General features: G+C 36.9%; 1 protein-coding gene across 2 annotated transcripts in view; it reads left to right on the top strand.

The window, feature by feature from the left end:
• The window catches only part of ROBO2 (roundabout guidance receptor 2), a 642112-nt gene that overhangs the window by 344828 nt on the left and 281776 nt on the right, over positions 1–15508 (top strand). The gene's annotated exons all lie outside the window — the stretch shown is intronic.

Below are 15508 nucleotides of genomic sequence, written 5' to 3'. Positions count from 1 at the left end.
ATCTTTGTATTCTGAATGTTGAGTTTTAAGCCAACTTTTTTCACTCTCCTCTTGCACCTTCATCAAGAGGCTCTTTAGCTCTTCTTTGATTTCTGCAATTAGAGTGATGTTATCTGTATATCTGAGGTTATTGATATTCCTTCTGGCAATCTTGATTCCAGCTTGAGCTTCATCTAGCCCACCATTTCTCATGATGTACTCTGCATATAAGTTAAATAAGCAGGGTGGCAATATACAGACTTTATGTACTTCTTTCCCTATTTTGAAACAGTTGTTCCATACAGGGTTCTAACTATTGCTTCTTGACCTGCATTCAGATTTCTCAGGAGGCAGGTCATGTGGTCTGGTATTCCCATTTCTTGAAGAATTTTCCACAGTTTGTTGTGATCCACAAAGTCAAAGACTTTAATGTAGTCAATGAAGCAGAAGTAGATGTTTCTTTGGAATTCCCTTGATTTTTCTATGATCCAGTGCTGCTGCTGCTGCTAAGTAGCTTCAGTCGTGTCCGACTCTGTGCGACCCCATAGATGGCAGCCCACCAGGCTCCCCCATCCCTGGGATTCTCCAGGCAAGAACACTGGAGTGGGTTGCCATTTCATTCTCCAATGCATGAAAGGAAAAGTGAAAGTGAAGTCGCTCAGTCGTGTCGGACTCTTAGCGACCCCATGGACTGCAGCCTACCAGGCTCCTCTGTCCATGGGATTTTCCAGGTGAGAGTACGGGAGTGGGGTGCCATTGCCTTCTCCTCGATGATCCAATGGATGTTGGCAACTTGATCTCTGGTTCCTTCATGAAATGCTGCTTTATCTTTTTTTCTCTATGACTGTCATAGGTATGGAGGAGAATGCAGAGGTTGAGGAAAATGATGTTTATTTTTTTAAGGTTTTCAAGCTTTTTTAGTTGCAATTTTTTTAAATTGTGTGTTCCAGTAACTAAAATCATTTTATGACAAAAGACTGGCCCTCTGATCAAACTGCATTTTACAGTCTGCAGGACATCTTGGACCAGCTTGCTTTTTATTCTAGATTTCACTGTCATCCCACCCGGCTTCCTCCTTCACCAGCGTGCAAGTTCTTTTCCTTCCCTGCCAGCCAGACAGGCAGATGGGAAAGGCAGCCTACATTGTCAGTAGTTCTCCATTCTTTGATGTGTAACATTGTATTGAAATGTTACGTGAAGACGAATTAAGGCAAAAGGAGAAAATGAAAATAAGAGGATAATAATAATAATGCACGGGTGGTAATTTTTTTGGAATTCAACCACCAAACAGAATCGATAGTGCTTTATTTTCTTATATACTTTCTTAAATTCTTAGCCTAGAGAGTCCCTTCTTTCTCTTTTCCTTTCTTTCTTTCTTTTTTTGTCAGAGCAGTGGGTGTTACAGAGAATTTTTCAGTGGTGAATCTGCAGGAAGATGAATGTTTCTCTCATTCTCACCACTGATGAGTACCATCCCAAATGGCAAGTGTGATAAACCCTGATCTCTTGATGCCATTCCTGCATTCCTACTCCAGTCCCAAACTCAAAGCCAGTAAGATCAGAGTGTTTTTTTTTTCCCCCCTCTTTTTTCCCTGAAAAAAGAAACTGTCTTTTCTCCCCATTGCTTCTTAAAGCAGACATTTAGAATAATCAAGAGAGCATTCTTACATTTCCTGTTTCCATGGAATCTATAGAAGGTTGAAAGTATCCAGGATGCCCTGTTAGCCCATAAAACCATTATCAGATTTCCAGTCTCTTCAGCTTAACATAGATCTTCAGAAATATAAAGCAGAGCTGTTTTCAACAGAGAAACTCTGCATGAAGGGCCTTTCAAAGTATAGCTTCTAAACTTTCAGTATCCCTTTGATGATTTCACACTCGGACTGTTTTTGCATCTTCCTGACATTTGCAATTCCCTTGAGGCACATATTACAGTACACATACGACCCATGGTTAGATAATCACAAGTTCAGATATTTGTGAATGTTTAGATTCTGAAGAAGAAAAATGACTTCAGGCAAGGATACTTGTCAACATAATCATAGAAAAACTCAGAAAATTCCATTTGCATGTATTCACATATGTGACTCATTAGTTTCCCTCTCACATGCTTCTTCTTTTTTGTTTTTGCTATTGTTATTTTATTTTTCTTGGAATATATCTTTCTGTTCTTTTATTTTTAAACCAGAATAAATTCATCATGGAAAATTTCTGCTTTGTTGAGGAAGGGGTATGTGAAACATGATGCCATCTAGACATGGAATCTGTTTTTTTCTCGAGAGGAATTTGAGATGTCTAGGAGATTGAACTGTTTAATTTTTTCCCCTTCAATAACATGCATTAAATGCCCAAGCTAAATTTGTTTTTGATAGTTTACAGAGAACTCAAAATTCCTGGTGGAACCAGATATTTCAGGCACATACCAACAAACAAACACATATTAAAATAAAATTCATTACTTCTTGACTTTATTTCCTAAGTGAAGGAGTAACAGCAAGACTACTTATTGAATAAAAAGTTGTATATGATAAGACTGAACCTGGAAATATATGAAAAAGTTACATGACATGAAAATTAGCTAGAGACATGAAACAATTATTAAAATTTTAGAAAAATTTTGTGATTAAGAATTCAGAAAATTTGATAGGCCCTTTTAAAACACTACTAAAATTAAGACATTCTAAATTACATTAAACTAATAGCAAACACACTCTTCTTTAAAAAAGAGATGAAGTATTTCTACATCTTCATTTTTATTTATTACTAATATATCAATAAGATAAATATTGTGCCTGTGAATTTAAAATTTATATTGGATTTTTGCTTTTCTTTTATTCCTTTTTACAAACTTATTTAATCTGAAAGTTTCTAGCTGTTCAAAAGGGTTTGAATAAAGGGAAACTATTGTATATACATTTAAAGCTATAACTTGTTAAATTACATTTTATTAGTTTTCATACAATCTCCAGCTGCTTAAATAAAAATTTTTTCCTTACCATACTGTGTATAGTTGATGAGTAAAGACATTCTGGAATAAAGTAAAAGATATTTTATTAACCATGTCTCTTTGGGCATGTTGTTTAACCTCAGTTTTCTCACTTGTAAAACAGAGATATTAATAATACCTAACTCAAAGAGCTAAACTGAAGATTAAATGCTGCTGCTGCTAAGTCGCTTCAGTTGTGTCCGACTCCTAGCAACCCCATGGACTGCAGCCTACCAGGCTCCTCCATCCATGGGATTTTCCAGGCAAGAGTACTGGAGTGGGGTGCCATTGCCTTCTCCAGAAGATTAAATGAACATGTGGTAAAAGTACTTGGAACTCAGTGGTGAAATAGCTATTGCTGTTAGTTTGCTATTGGGAAAGCTACACAGAGAGTTAAGCAACTTATTTAATTCTGAAACTAATTTTCCATATTTTCCTTTTATTAATTTTAACACCATTTTTCTTTCTTTATTAATGTGTGTATTTTATTATTTCATGCTCATTACATGAACAGAGTGAGGACTCGGGTTTGCAATAGAGTCAGCTTCCAGCAGTATGTTGCTTTGTACTGCCCTAGTCTGTTTTTATTAAGTTTAATAATAACTCAGTGTGTGTCACATCCAGTTGCTTCAGAGGCACATACGAGTCCTGTCTCTCCCATCACGTTAACCAACCATTAAATCACATTGATTCTTCTCCACTTCTCTCAAGTTTTTCTGCTTTTCTTCACCATTCAACCACTACTTTAGTTCAGGCTTTCCTTACCTCTTTCTGATCTTACCAACTTCAGTCCCAGCTTCCTGATCACTCTTTCTGTGGCTCCAAGACATTTTTAATATTATATTTCTAAGAAATAAATGGACAGTGTGCTTAAGATCCTACAGTGGTGGCCAAAACTCTTCAGTCTGCGCTCTTCATGTTGACCTTATCCCATTCCAGGTCTTCTTGTTGAAACTTAACCCTTCAGTTGTACAAAACCTTTTACTTTTCTCATCTTGATCCTCTGCTGCTTTATCTCTGTGCTAGTATTCAGGCAGACTTCTCTGCCTGGAATGCTCCTTTATTTTTCCTCTCTCTTACTCTTTGCCTGCCTAACTCTTCCAGTTCATACCTTTGGAGTCCTATGACTTTATAACTTCTCCCATGAAGCATTTTCTTAGCCAACCAGAAGCTCTGTGGTTCACACCCAAGCTTGAAGGAGTCAGAAACCCGAGCTCATCCAACTTACACTCTTCCCTCAGTGTGGTGATTCTCAAAGTGTAGTCCTTAGACTAACAGGATCAGAACCTTCTGAGAACTCATTAGACATACAAATGTTTCTTTACCTAGAGACCAAATCAGGAGCTTATAATATAATACAATCCTGAAAATAAGTTCTTGTAACAAAACATACTTATCAACGTTTCTGACCTACTCCTTTACCACCATGTCCGACTCTTTGCAACCCCATTGACTGCAGTCTGCCAGGCTCCTCTGTCCATGGAGTTTTCCAGGCAAGAATGCTGAAGTGGGTTGCTGTTTCCTTCTCCCGGAGATCTTCCTAACTCTGGGACTGAACCCGTGTCGCTTGTATCTCCTGTGTTGACAGGCAGATATTTTACCACTGCACCATCTGTTGTAAATCTAAGTTTGTTTGTTTTTTTTTGTTGTTGTTGTTATTAATCATCACTTTTAAAGTCTTTTTTACTTAATCCTACATTCAAATGTATTGAATTTCAAGACCTTGTATTAGGATAGCTCAAAGGTGGGATGAATGTTAGCTGCGTTTTTGTTTAGGCTCTTAAATATAGATGTATTGATTTTGATCTAAAAGCTAATAATTCAGGAACCCTCATCCACATTTTGCCATGGAAAAAAAAAAGAGATTGGTAGGGTGCCACCAATGGGAAGTTTAAGATTTGGGTTATTTTCTTTCCCTTTGCTTCATCCATGCTTCTTTTCAACAAAAGAGTTCTGTCTAATATAGAAGCTTGAGGCTCAGGTGGCAAAGAATCCGCCTGCACTATGGGGGACCTGGGGTCGATCCCTGGATTGGGAAGATCTCCTGGAGAAGGGAAAGGCTACCCACTCCAGTATTCTGGCCTAGAGAATTCCATGGACTGTATAGTCCATGGGGTCACAAAGAGTCAGACGTGACTGAGCGACTTTCATTTTCACTTTCATTTTATAGATGTTTACTATTTCAGTTCTAGTAAAGATGAACTCACATAAAATCACCAAAAATCCAGGGCTTTATATGTGTGTTTGGGGAGGAAAGAGGTTGTATTTGGAACACTTACCTTAAAAAGTTATATAAGGGAGTTCTCTGGTGGCCTAGTGGTTAGGATTTCAATCTTTCACTGCCAGCACCAGGTTGTCCTTAGTAGGGAAACTGAGATCTGACAAGGCATGCAAAGTGACCAAAAAGAAAAAAAAAGATCTATAAAAATTTGAGAGGTATTCCAGTAATAATTGGCCAGTTGACAAAAACAAAATAGATTTTACTGACTGTTTTTACATTTAAAATGTTGCAAAGAATAGTGTTAGCACTCAGTTGTGTCCGACTCTCTGCGACCCCATAAACTATAACCCACCAGTCTCCTCTGTCCATGGAATTCTCTAGGCAAGAATACTGGAGTGAGTAGACATTCCCTCTCCAGGAGATCTTCCTGACCCAGGGATCGAACCCAAGTCTCCTTTGTGCAGGCAGATTCTTTACCGTCTGAGCCACGAAATATTTGCAAAACCATGAATCAGGATCAGTTCTACTCTTTCACATACCCTCTTTACACATAAATCTATGTGATGTATGGCTAGATATTAATGATGATTACCTATCAAAGTACTAAAATCTGAATATATATCAACTGAAACCCCTTTAGATAGAATTTTTTATGCTAAACTGAAATTGCTAGTTAATCTTTCCCAGATACTCTGATAATACTTGATCCTCAGTGACTGTGTAATGACTTGCACTAAAAGTTATTAACCCAAGTTCTTTCCAGCAAATCCATTTCTTTCCTGCTGTTGCAATCTGTGATGCTTACACTACATCTTTCATGCACAGTTGTCTTCTAAAAAAGAGTCCAAGTACTACTGAGGTTCATTTTCCAGATGGATAAACTGGTCTTCTATTTAAACAGGAAGATGAATTCCTCTCTTCAGACTTACAGAAGTAACTGGGTGATAGCCTTGTGGTTACTGGTTACTCAGAAAATTGCATGCTGTTTGGAAACAAATGTCATGGCTTACTGGTCTGTATGGTGTTCAATCTAGTACTTTATATGAAGCAAGTGATACTCAATAGATCTCATTTTAATTCATAAAATAATAAATGAATAAATATAAACCTTTAAAAAAAAACTCCACAACATATTTTGCATGCTCCTTAAAGAGTCCTGAACTGTAAATAAAACACAACTAAAGTTTGAATTATGATAATTTGAAATATTTAGATGTAGTATATGACTATAGATTTCATTTATGGATAAAACTATAAATAGTGTGAATCTTCCTCTCTCTATTCCTGCCTCTTCAACATTTCCCACAGTTTTAAAGCTGTTGGGCTTATTGAATTGTTGACTATAAGAGACAGTTTCCATTCTCTGCTAATTAGAGGCACCTGCTATGTTTTGTTAGAATCCAGGCTCTGTGGTTTTGAATATGAAGTTTGTTTGTTTGTTTACATTTATTTGACCATCTGTTAGTGATTTTAGTAGCATTGTGCTATTATTTTAGGGGCTTCCCTGATGGCTGTAACATTCTTTATTATTATTATTTTAAATCTTTTCAATATCCATTGCCATGTCATTCACGTGACCTTTTAGTGATAGTGCATGCATCTAGAAAATATATCTGGAGATAAATAACTTTGGAACAGAGTTAAGCAAGGGTTAAAAGCCAGGAAGAAACCTAAAATCTACCTTGGTATATTTGAGAAAGCTCTGCCTCCAGATACCTTTTATACCTATTCAGTGGGAAAATTGAGTTACATAAGTTTTCTGTTCTGTGAAGTCTTTGAAAGGAACCCTCAAATGAGATAGGACGTCTTAATTCACAGTCACATCTTATATGAAGTTCTGACTACTTAAGAGGATTTTGCCATGTTCTCCTGTCTTATTGAACAGTGCAGACAGCTTGCTGCAGAGTTAGGTTGTTTACCCCAAACCCTCAAAATAGTAAGTGACACAGCCTATGACAGAGAAATCTTAGCACTCAGTCCAGGGGTTTTCTGTCACAATTTCTAATTTTTAATTTTTAAAAAAACTTTATTGAAGTATAGTTGACTTACAATGTGTGCTAATTTCTGCTGTATGGCAAAGTTCTAAGTTATATATATATATATTCTTTTTCATGTTTTTCCCATTATGGTTTATCACAGGATATTGAATATAGTTCCCTGTGCTATAGAGTAGAACCTTGTTTTTTTTTTTTTTTTTAATCCATTCTAAATATACTAGTTTGAATCTCCAGGGCTTCCCTGATAGCTCTGTTGGTGAAGAATCCACCTGCAATGCAGGAGACCTCGGTTCGATTCCTGGGTCGGGAAGGTCTGCTGGAGAAGGGATAGGCTACCCACTCGAGTATTCTTGGGCCTCCCTGTGGCTCAGCTGGTAAAGAATCCGCCTGCAGTGTGGGAGACCTGGGTTTGATCCCAGGATTGGGAAGATCCCCTGGAGAAGGGAAAGGCTACCCACTCCAGTATTCTGGCCTGGAAAATTCTATGGACTGTATAGTCCATGGGGTCTCAAAGAGTCAGACATGACTGAGTGACTTTTACTTTCACTTTTCACTTGAATCTACTAATCCCAAGTTTCCAATCCTTCTCTCCTTTCCCCCACTCCACTTTGGCAACCACGAATCTGTTCTCTATGTCTGTGATTCTGTTTCTGTTTCATAAATATGTTCATTTGTGTCATATTTTAGATTCCACATGTAAGTGATATCATATGGGATTTGTCTTTCTGACCTACTTCACTTAGTATGATAATCTCTAGGTCCATCCATGTTGTTGCAAATGGCATCATTTTATTCTTTTTTATGGCTGAGTAATATTACATTGTATGTATATATATGCACCACATCTTTATGCATTCATCTGTCAGTGGACATTTAGGTTGCTTCCATACCTTGGCTACTGTAAGTAGGGTTCCTATGAACATAAGGGAGCATGTATCTTTTTAAGTTATAATTTTATCTTGAGTATATGTCCAGGAGTTCAATTGCTGGATCACATGATAACTCTACTTTTATTAATAATTTTTGAGGAACCTCCATACTGTTTTCCATAAGGTTTGTACCAATTTAAACGCCCACCAACAGTGTAAGAGGGTTCCATTTTCTCCACATCCTCTCCATATTTATTATCTGTAGACTTTTCAGTGATGACCATCCTGACCGGTGTATCACATCATTTCTAATCCTAAAAGTAAAAGATTTTACTTTTAGACATAAGATTTGTTGTTGCAGCAACAGCAACAACAATATACCAAAGAAACCAAAATAGGAAATACTGTACTCTAAATTCATAAGGACACTTATATTTTATTAGTGACGTTTGTTCTGTTCTTTTAATGGAAAACACTGTGTACCATGCTAAACATTTTAGTTTCATTGTATTATTTTATAGGAACTGCTCAAAAGTAGGTATTAATTTCATCCTCACTTTGTAAGTGATAAAAATAGAACTTTGAAGAACTAAATTTCCCCATGTTGCACAGCCAGTAGGAACTGATTCACATTTTGACTTCAGAATTGTTCTCATACCTGAAACACTAGCAAAAGTTTACCAAACAGCTAGCTCCTACTTTTAAATGAAACCTTAATCTTCTAAAATACACAGATTTTTTGAATACATTTAACACACACACAACAACAAATTATAATTTGGACTACAAAAATTTGACAACAATATCACTGTAGCAGCATTTCCTCTGTGTCACATCAGGTACATTGGCAACAGCACTTGAGAGCCACAGGATATTTTATTGAAACATGTGTGTTTGCATGTACAGGCTCAGTTGTGTCTGACTCTTTGTGACTCCATGGGCTGTAGACCGTCAGGCTCCTCTGTTCATAAAGTTTTCCAGGCAAGAATACTGGAGTGGGTTGCCATTCCCTTTTCCAGGGGATCTTCCCAATCCAGGGATGGAACCTGTGTCTCTTGTATCTCCTACATAGGCAAGCAGATTCTTTACCACTGTGCCACCTACGAAGCTCATTAAAACATGGTGCCTTAACAATTAATACTCATGGTTTATTTTTTCAACTAGATTATTATCTTCTATAAGTTAGTCTTGCTTGTGCAAATGGGAAAAATTTGAAGGTCAGATTTTGAAGTACTTTTGCTATATTTGCGCAAATGAGTACAGCCTGTCCCACTGCTTACTGCTGCCAAGCGGTCAGATACTTACAGCAAATTTAGTTATATTTTTTGAACATCCATAAGCACCCCAAACTCTGTTCTCATTTATTCATACACCACCCCCTACACACACTCACCACATGCCCACACACATTTCCTGTAAAGTCAGTTCAGTTCAGTTCAGTCACTCAGTCGTGTCCGACTCTTTGTGACCCCATGAATCGCAGCACGCCAGGCCTCCCTGCCCATCAGCAACTCCTGGAGTTTACCCAAACCCATGTCCATCGAGTCAGTGATGCCATCCAGCCATCTCATCCTCTGTCGTCCCCTTCTCTTCCTGCCCCCAATCCTACCCAGCATTAGAGTCTTTTCCAATGAGTCAACTCTTCGCATGAGGTGGCCAAAGTATTGGAGTTTCAGCTTCAACATCAGTCCTTCCAATGAACACCCAGGATTGATCTCCTTTAGGATGGATTGATTGGATTGATCCTGTAAAGTCAAGATTTCATTAAAACATAAAGGATGTGGGTTCTCTTTTCAATCATATTAAACAAATGAAAATGTTTGCAGTTCCCTTCCCCCCCACCTTCCTTTTCCCTCACCCTTTCTCCCTTCTCTTCTCTCACAGTTAACACAGAGTTCTAGTTTGTGCTGTGAAAGAGTTGCATCTTAAATACTTTATCATACTCTTCAATTTGTGGCCTTTTGCCTCTGTAGCAAGTGATTGTAAATCAAGAAGGAACTTTAATACACCAATAAGATTAAGAAAAAGTTGTCTTAAAGAGCAATGTTCTCTAAAAGCAGTTTTTAAATGGAAACAGGATTTAGCATTGTTAATTATAGAATGTACAGCAAATGCAGAATTTGCTGCAGAGTTCTTTCTTTCTTAATTTCTTATTTAAATTTAAATTTCTTAAATTTCTTATTTCTTATTTCTTATTTATTTTCCTCCCCCATAAATCTATGCTACAATTCAGTAATCACTTGATTCATGTCCCTTTAAACTTAAATTATTAAGTTACATAAAATAATTTAGTCTCCTCATTTGTGCTGGCTGCATTCTAACTCCTTAAGAACAACCTGTGGTCACTGGCAACTCTGTAAGGCAGCACAGGTATAGAGCATGTCCAACATCACAATGATGGTCTGTTGACATCACTGCCCAAGAGAGTTGATATTGAACTAATCAAGAAAATCAGAAATTATATTTGTGTATATATATATATATATATATATATATATATATATATGTATGTGTATGTGTATATATATGTATATATAGTATTGTGTATATACATGTATATGTATTCTCCTTTCTTCTTTCCTTCTTTTTTTTTTCTTTTTTAATTTCTCTCTTAGAATAATTTACATTTTGACCTAAGGCATTAAGGGGTTTTTTTTTTTTTGATATTTCAGCAAGATCATGTTGGCTATCACTATATATCCTCATAGGTATATGTTTGTAGTATCATTTGCAGCTACTCTGGACCCTATATCCAGAGATGTGATCATCAAGGCATGGCATTGTACTATTGTCTTACACTTTGTAATGTTGAATGCATTCACTAGAAAGGAATAAAAAGGAGATTATAACATCATGATTTTACCTGAAAGTGTATACTAAATGATATCCAGAAGAGAGAAAGTGGGTTTTGCCAAATATCAATCTAGGGACTGGGCCACCTACAGAAGGGTCAGGATCAATTGGATAATGGTAGAAGAGCCAGGGCCTCAGGCCAGTCTCTGAGGTCCTTCTTATGGCTCTGCTGGGTCTTCACTGCTGCAAGGACTTTCTCCAGTTGTGGCAAGTGCAGGCCACTCTCTGCTTGCAGTGTGCGGGCTTCTCATTTCAGTGGCTTCTCTTGTTGCAGAGCATGGATTCCAGGGCACTCACGCTTCAGTAGCTGTGGCACATAGGCTCAGTAGCTGCAGATCCCAGGCTCTAGAGCACAAGCTCGATGATTGAGGCCCACAAGCTTGGTCGCTATGCGGCATGTGGGATCCTGCTGGGCCAGGGATCGAATCCGTGTCTCCTACATCAGCAAGCAGATATTTTTACCACTGAGGCAGCAGAGAAGTGAACCATTTATATTTTAAAGACATATGACAGTCCAGACCATCCATTATTCTTGCAAGCATCACATTCAGTAGACACAGTGTCCAAAGAAGTTCTCCTTGGGGCAATTGTCCTGCTGAGATCTCAACATCTAGCAATGCTGGGCATCTCTCCAGTCTCCACCTCTCATCAGAACCACGTCCAGCTTACAGATAAGTGAACACATGTTTCCCTTCCTCCCTAGTACTTCCTGGATGTGTTCCAGTCCCTCTGGATGCCAAGTCTGCCTTCACTTTAGACACTCTCCTGAGTTCTGAGTCTCATGGTTTTGAGTCTGCTGTGTCCACCCTAAAGGATTTAGTTCCACCTTTTAGAACCTTCACCTCTCTTGGAGCCCAGTGTTTTATGCATTTATAGGAGATTATTGTCTCCATATACTATGGATTAATTTATTCACAGTGTCAGGATATTTTACTAGCAGTTGAGGAAAAAGGAGGCTTAAGACAGAACCCTTTCCTAGCAAATAACCTAAAGTATTTGTTCACAGCTCAGTTTCCATTAAAATCCCCTGAATTTGTATTACAATACATGTAAACATGAAAACAGAAAACATTCTGTTTTTAAGGTGAAAATTATATATACTATGGGGCCTCTTAGGTGGTACTAGTGGTGAAGAACCTGACTTCCAGTGCAGGAGACATAAGAGACGTGAGTTCAATTCCTGAGTCAGGAAGATCCCCTGGATAGGGCACAGCAATCCACTTCAGGCTTCTTACCTGGAGAATTCCAAGGACAGAGGAGCCTGGCTGGCTATAGTCTATAGAGTAGCAAAGAGTCAGACACAACTGAATCAACTTAGCATGCATGCATATATACCTTTAGTGTGTTGGACCTATTTTTTTTCTTTGCTTCCTAAGATCTGTTGTCCATATCTTTTTTTTCCCTTGAGACTTACTACTTCAAAAACTTAATTTTAGGTAGACCATGCATAACAGATTTTATCTATGGAAGAAATGGCAGCATGAAATAAAAACTGTCAAAGCAGTGATATGTAAGAAAGGTTTGATGGCAAATTGAAGGTTGGCATTTTGTTTAGAAGTGTATTCATCTATTCTTTGACTTCATAAATCATATTTAAATTATTAGTAACTACAGTGATGAAGATACCATGGATTCTAGAAATGAGGGATTCCTAGGGTGGTCCAACATGTATGTTAAATAAACTCTGGTTTTGAATTGCTAAATTCAACCTATTTGGCTGTTAGAAGAGCTTTAATGTCCTTCATTGTGCAAACTTTGTTTCTGTCATCCTTGCCAAATCCTCATAGGGATTAATTTAGTTATGGGTGACAGAATAAGCTGAAACAGTAACCCAGCATTCTGTCATGGATCCAAACTAGTTCTGAGCTTTGCTTCTCCTGCTGCAGGCAGAAACTTTGCTCTCTCTACGATGGATTCGGAAATCCTTGTCTCTTCTTTTTTCACTTGTTCCTATTTAACATAACCTTTCTTTCTTTCTTGTATGGCCCAATTTAAAATTATATATTATGGAGGTATTTGAAATTGTGGTAATAAAAACATGTTCTTCACGTTTTTAATCACTTGCCAGTCTGCATTAGCCTTTTAATTATTAATAAAGTGAAATCCATTGATTTCCTCCAGTTGTTCGAACATGAGTCTGACCTAATCCTGCCTCAGGCTTGAGGGGTTCTGAGATGAACAGCAAATCCTTGAGCTAAACATTAATTTTGTGGGATTTAAGCATAGTACTATTTTTTATTCCTAAAGGAGGCTACTCCTTTGTCTTTTACCTTCTGAATTTGCAGAAGTATTATGAACTTTCGTCTGTTCCTGTTATACATACAGAGTAAATCTTGGACAAAACAAGTTTGTGATACCACGAATATTTGACCTTTCTCATTATTTTGTGCTGATATTAGAAAATTTACCATGAATGTTCATAAAATGATAAGTTGAGAAGACTTTAGTACTGTTTTTAATTTAAATTCAAGCACATTTATTAGTAGAACATTTTTGGTTGTTTTTCTGGTAGGAATAGCTTTTTGCTAGCTGTATTTTAAACCATATTAAAATAGCACATTGCAACTTATTTCAGATTTTCTTAGCAAAATCTCATTTTCTATTTCCCTTTTTTCATTGACATAGTATCAGTTAACATATTTTTATTTCTTTTACCTATAGAAATTGAACAATATATAAGTTTCTCTTCTCAATCTGCTGATAATTGCAAATGTGTGTTAAGCATGGTGCCAAGATAGCTTTTGGATGGAAATTTATATGTGGTTTTGTTTGCCTATTTTTTTGAAAAATGCAGTGAAAATCTTTAGAAGCTGATGAATAGTGTAAGCTATAACTTTTAGAAGACAGAGAATTAGCATGAATAACTTACCTCATTCTGTATGTTCAAATATTTTTTCCCAAGTACAGAAGAAAAATCGCCTGTGACTGACTACCATGTAGTGAGTTACTTACAAATATATGAATGAATTTGTGAATGAATTAACAATCATATTCTGTGACAAACTTCTCAAACAGTGATGTTTGATGATGAGAACTCTTCAGCCAGGACAGTTTCAGGTAGTCTGGAATATTCATGTTTACATCTCTTGCTGACCCAAATGCCATATTATTATTCAGTTGTCATTGCTTTACTATTCATATATGAGCTGGTAAGTATTTGACTTGATCAATTTGGTTGTTCTTTGCAACCAAATTTGGAGTTCTTCATTTAATATAATATGCTTATAGAATATAATTATACCTTTATTCTACTAATTTATTAAAATCTATAATAGACTTTATCAAACTCAGAGTTAATGTAAATATTTATAACAAGAAGCTGAGAAATGGAAGGTTACAAGCGTTTATTTGACAAAACAGTGACCCCAAAAAACGTTGTTTTTATGTGTGTAGTCTTTCCCTGTATGGAAAGCCCTCATAACCACTTCTGATCCCAAATCTCAGGGAATTTGTTTCCAACACCATAATAATCTTTCAAAAGCAACCATGATTATAGTAACTTCAAAGCAGCAAGCATCTGTACTTTAAGATGGGCCAATGGAAGCTAGCATTCGTCTTTCATAAAGAAGCAATCGTGCTTTTCCCTGCTGCCACTTAGAAGGGCTTCCTTGGGGACCTTGTTAGATGCTTTCATGTGAAGACCATTTGACCCACTTCTGATTAGTGTGCAGGGTTTCATGGCAATGGCTTCTGGGAGGGAGATGCCGTTGGACCGTCGCCTCCCTATTCTTGAAGTAAAAGAAAACTCTCAGTGGAATATATTAAAGATAATAAAGGGAAGAAGAAATACCAGTTAAAAGAAGGTTGAAATATTGAACTACTATTAAAAAATTCAATGAACACATATTTCAGTACCAGTTGTTAAGAGGATAACACAGTCAGTAACACATTTTCCTATTTTGTGTTCAGAAGAGTTTAACTTCTTCATTCCTTTTTCTTGCTACATTTCCGAAATATGTGTTTAGAGAATGCAAAGAGTAAGTGACTTTGTAGCTCATTTTGCTTTGAGTCAGTCATCTTCCTTTTAGCTGAATACTCATTTCTGTTAGAAGGACACCAAAAAATGTTAAAATGTCTTTAAAAGTAACAAAAAGTGTACCAGGAATGCCTAGATTTTCATGTTTCTAATCATTTTCATTATAGTTTTTATAGCCTTAGGTAAAATCTTTCCTCAACAAATTGTTGACAGGAATGTCAGGAACAATGTTTATGTAAAGGTATCAACAAGCTTTTAAAATTATTAGTTAGCTAGGGTTAGTTGCTCAGTAATGTCGGACTCTTTGCAAACCTTTGGTCTGTCCATAGGATTCTCCAGGCAAGAATACTGGAATGGGTTGCCATTTCCTTCTCCTTTAACCTTATTACACAACCTTTAAAATCCAGTGCCAATTCTTCTGTAATAACTGTGATTCGATTTGAAATTTGCTTAAAGTCCACCTTGCATGCATAGGCCCAATATTTCCCCTTTTCTTGTACTAACAAGATGCTTACACTCAAAAACTCAAACTACAAGGAAAATAATTTAGTTTCTCTTGTTATTTTAATATATTTACATATATGGCAATAGATGACCACATAATCCAGCATTTGTTCTCCTTTTACT

The sequence above is a fragment of the Giraffa tippelskirchi genome, chromosome 2 (genome assembly GCF_054371585.1).
Source record: "Giraffa tippelskirchi isolate mGirTip1 chromosome 2, T2T-mGirTip1v1.2.pri, whole genome shotgun sequence".
Lineage (NCBI taxonomy): Eukaryota > Metazoa > Chordata > Mammalia > Artiodactyla > Giraffidae > Giraffa > Giraffa tippelskirchi.
Note: the sequence above shows the minus strand (reverse complement) of the source record. Positions and strands in the feature narration are given on the sequence as shown.